Below are 5235 nucleotides of genomic sequence, written 5' to 3'. Positions count from 1 at the left end.
CATCTTTAGATCGACGCTGCTTAATTACCTTGTAAGAGTTTAGGATTGATATGGTTCCCTCATAAAACTGTTCAACATCCGTTTTGATGTTTTTCCATTTTTTTTACCATTGCTAGCAATAGTATGCTGATGTTGTTTTGAAAAATGCCTATGTGGCAGCAACAACAATGATTTCAAATAAAAAACCTGAGAAAATATTTTCTAAGAAAACACCATACTTATGAAGCCCGATTTGCTGAGAAAATACCTCTCAGAAAACAGCATCAATCTCAAACCCTGCCCATGCATTCGTCTCCCAAATTTGAAATGAAGAAAGATACTGATTCAATTTATATCATACAATAGCGGCAAACACACCACAACATTTTGTTAGATAAAATTAGTTCAACGAGAGAGATACCAATTATCGACCAACAACTTTAACTTCATAGATTTCAAACCACTGTTCAACCCACAATTAAGTTCAAGTAACTAATAAGGCTTAGTCTGTTTGTATATATTTGTACTCCTTCCGAGCTGAGTCTAATAAACGCATCCATTGAGCAAAAAATAACTGCCAGTGACTCAGTGAGGATATTTAAATCAACAGTCAGAAGCGAATTGAATCGAAAAAAGATAATGAAGGGTTCCGACTTCTTACCCTCTAGAAGTAGCGTTGACGATTCCATTGAGAGGTAGGGGTGCTACGGTTTGATTAATCGAATTGTGGGGTTTTCTTTTAATTGAATCGATATTATCGGTTTTTGGAAAATCTGGAATTGAACCAAAGTTAATTGGTTAACTGGTTGATCAGTTCGGTTAATCGTCCGTTATTTGATTTTTTTTAATTTTTATAATATATATTATAAAAATATAATAAAAATTATAAATATATATAAAATATTATATTTTAAATAATAAATAATATACCATATTATATATATATATATAATGTATATCTATTAATTTATAATATATAAAAAATATATAATATATAATATACATAAATATATATAAAATATATAGAAATATATGTATACCAGTCGATTCGATTAGCCGCCAAATTACTATATTGATTAACCAAAATCAAACTGATACCCTTGATTTCAATTAACCGATTTTTCGATTCAATTTCAGCCGTTTTTTTATTTTTTATTTTTTTATTTTTTGCTCACCCCTATTGAAAGGTGACTTGAAATCTTGAATAGTGTCCGCTTGGACCGCTTCTCCTCCACTAGTCTCGACATGAGATGCGTGGACGGCAGCGATGAAACAATCGGTATGTCAAGCAAGAACTTTTTTGAAGTACTCCAAAATCAGATATATCAGAAAACTCACTGCAACCGCCAAGTCAAAATTTAAAGAAAACAGCAACTTAATTGTGAATGCATCATCAAATCAAGATAAGTTTTTAAGGGAGTGGAGCATTCGTGAGTAACTCATCCCAATGCTCCTTGAGGGTGTTGTAGTAGGAAGCAATTGAGAGATTTTTCTGCTGGAACGTTGCAATGGTATATGTTGCAATTCATAGATGAGTGGCCCATTGCTGAAAGAGTAACATTCCTTGAGATCCTTTCCAAACGGTTGCCACTACAATAGATGCAAGAGTTTTGTGGATAGCATTCAAGATCTAGAAAAGAACCATATTATTTGCTCATTGCCACGCATCAAACCATAAATAATTTTAGAGGACTATGGTTTGGTGATCATACCATCTACTAAACAATGTCTGGTTTTGGTCGAAATGGTGGAGGTAATATGGACTGTTGATGTCATCGGTCGAAGAAGCTTCAGCAGTTCAGTGTTGCTGAGAAAAATCTGACGCCATGATCGAACCTAGAGCGGAAACCGCTTTGATACCATAAAAACTTGAATAGATTATATCTCATTCAATGATCTTTGTTGAGTTACATCAAAATATCAAAATATACATCATAAGAGATCGGCTTCAGTGCTTACAAAGTTTGAATTGTCCCTTATAAGCTTGCATTGGGAATATTTTTGTATTTGTATATTTTTTTTTTTCTGGAGAGATATTCTTAATGCAAAACTGCAAGGGACTGTGCAAACGGTGTGAACATGGTCCTGTGAATACCAAAGCCGATTTCACATCATGAAGTTAGAGAGATGTAAATAGACCTGGCAAAAAGTTGACCCAACCTGTGAATCCGACCCAACCTAACCCGAAAAGCAGGGTTAGGGTCTCATATTTAATTACCCGAATGCGAAAATGACCCGACCCGACCCAACCTGAAAAAACCGGGTTGGGTTGGGTTGGGTCATGGGTCAACCTGCTGACTCGATTGTCAAGTCTAATTGGGACTATTTATGTATTGTTAGAAGTTTGCATTCTTATATTTTTTTCTATTTAGTCTTTACTTTTTATTATTTATCCTTTAAATTGTTAAATGTTCAAGTTTTTTATTTTATATTTGGAATTTTAAGGTTAATTCTTTTAATTTTGATATTTTTCATGTAATTTTTCTTTATTTTTTTTAATTTCAATTATTTTTTGGGATGACCCGAATTGACCCATGGGTCAACCCTAACCCGAACATTTAGGGTTAGGGTCTAGCATTTGACAACCCAACCCAAATCCAACCCGACCTGAAATCAATCCAAAGTACCTTGACCCAACCAAAACCCGACCCACCCAACCCAATTGCGAGGTCTAGATGTAAACTTCAAATAGAGATATAGATATACATGGAAGAGAAAGATAAGAGGGTACTCAGTCCTGTACAAACAAGTTACTGGGTCGGTTAACATTTTGCATGGAATATGCATGGGCTTGGGCCTGGCGTTTACGTGATTATACATGCTAATACAAAGAAATAGAAGTAAAAAATTAAATTAAATTAAAAAAGATCAATGATTGTTGATGGAGCACGATCCGGCCGGTCTTAGCTGTCAACGGCCTTGCTTCTGAATGGGGTAGCAGGGAACCTGAAACGGAGGAGATGAGGAAGCTCCGGGGGGGAACCCGGTGTAGCGGCTCCGAAGCTCAAGTTAGAATCCTTCAAAAGCAAGATAATACCAGATAGCACAAAGTTTGCATCCCTTCTTTGTTGGGGGGCAGGGGGCTCTTATAATCACTTCGCGCACTCGCTCCGAGGCCCTTGTCAGGTCAGGTATGATTACCCTTGCGCTTGTCAATTCGGTCGTCGTCCTTTCTGCTGGGACAGAACCGTCACTGCCTAACTATCTCTCTAACTGGAGATGGCAGTGTCAGTGGTGGTGGCAGGTGGCCGTTTAGAGTGAGGCCACCAAGCGTCAGATCCCAAGTCAATCAGGTGCGGCGCCCTCGGGCACGGACTTCCTTAGTGTCAGGCATGGTACGACTTGTTTGGTTTTTTGGTGCCCAGAAGGTGATGCGGAGTGGTGAGCGAGGCGAAGTCTTGAGTTCGGAGGTATCTATAGGGTTGGTCAGTTCGGCGAGGTGTATCCCGAGCTGTTACAAGGTTGGTCAGTTCGGCGAGGTATATCCCAAGCTGTTACAAGGTCGGCCAGTTCGGTGAGGTATATCCCGAGCTGTTACAAGGTCGGCCAGTTTGACAATGTATATCCCGAGCTGTTACAAGGTTGGCCAGTTCGGATTACTCTGGTTTTGGGCCAAGGGTGAGTTCGGGCCCTCCGTAGGGAGTTCGGTCCGCTGGTGTCCCCTTGTTCACGCCTTAGGCTTGGCCCTTTTGCCGAGTTGTTGTTTCTGCCACGTGTTGCATAACTGTGAGGTCGGGCCAAATCTTCCTTCATCAATTGCTATGCCAAATACCCCAGTTGGCTAGCTAGATGAATTTGAGATCAACTCAAGGTTCTAAATATTGATACGCCCGATACCTTGGTAGGGGCATATCGGGCAGTATCAGTACTGTTTTTTATTTTTTTATCTTTTGAACTTCTGTTTTCAAATCCAGTTCAGGGGGGCCGGTTTAAGGTTCCTCCACCCCCTAAACCAATCAAAACCCTGATACACCCTCTTTAGGGGCATATTGGGGTATTTCTAATACAATACGTATCGACCAATATGAACTGATATGTAACGATTTTTTGAACATTGGATCAACTTTTAAGGGCTGCATGGTTAGATTGCCCGAAATGTAGAAAGTTCAACTCCGTCTGGCCCATGTTAGGGTTCATTTCTTAAATTGAGCAATTCAACTCAACCCAAATTGCACTACTAAGCTTTAGTTCACAAGATTCAACTGCATGACTTTTTATTCCCTTTGAAAATGGTTAATAAAATTTTATGGTAACTGCCCCTCCACTGGAGTAAAATCTGGGTTAAAAAACCTCAACTGAGATGCTCCTGCTCAGCTCTCAGCTTAGAACAGCTCTGTAATAAACTGAGAAATGACAGTAATTTGTGTAATTATTTAAGTGGTATTTCTATTTTAACTGCCCAGCGAGGATTAAAAATTTAGGTGCTTGGTATCAAGGCTCTACATATCGATACGCTGGTAAGGGCATACCGGGCAGCATCGATACTGTTTTCTATTATATTGTTTTTACCTTTTTTTTTTTTCAAATACAATTCAGGGGTCAATTTAAGGTTCTTCCACCCCCTGAACCGGTCAAAACCCCAATACACCCTTTATAACAGCGTACCAGGATACTCCTGATACAATACGTATCAGTCAATATAGATCAATACATAACGATTTTTTAAACCTTGTTTGGTATAGTAACATTACATTTTGAATTGATCATTACAAATTTGTATGCAGGAGAATTTTTTATCTGAAACGTTTTGAAAATGTTTAGTTGATCGAAATGACATGCCAACTACATGACACAGGCTAAATACCTCTCCATCCTCCAAATGAACCAAACTCCATCCCCATCTCTTCATCTCCGATAAAGTGGGAGCCAAGGCATCAATGTGGGGGCAGTGGGGTGCCAATGTAAACTTAGTGTCAAGGTGGTTACTCTGAATTTGCATAAGCGCCCCATAGAACCTCCAGCCAAATATTGGCGACATCTTCCCTATGACACAAGTATGGGAGATGTTCCCAATGCACGTTGAGATGTCATGGGCGATTATGGGTATCAATGTAAACTCGATTAAAAATCACATGTGCACCCCGTAGAGCACGCCCCACAGCACATCCCAACTCTATTGGAAACATCCGAACATCTCCCAATGCATGCTGAGATGTGCATCTGGGACACAGATGTGAGCGCGCCCCAATGGACATCACCATTCCCCAGAGTCCCAGACTGCGAAAATGCTTCCACAATAACTCCCAAAAAGGATGG

This window comes from Nelumbo lutea, chromosome 1 (genome assembly GCF_056320005.1).
Source record: "Nelumbo lutea isolate HS-2025 chromosome 1, American lotus-T2T, whole genome shotgun sequence".
Classification (NCBI taxonomy): domain Eukaryota; kingdom Viridiplantae; phylum Streptophyta; class Magnoliopsida; order Proteales; family Nelumbonaceae; genus Nelumbo; species Nelumbo lutea.
Note: the sequence above shows the minus strand (reverse complement) of the source record.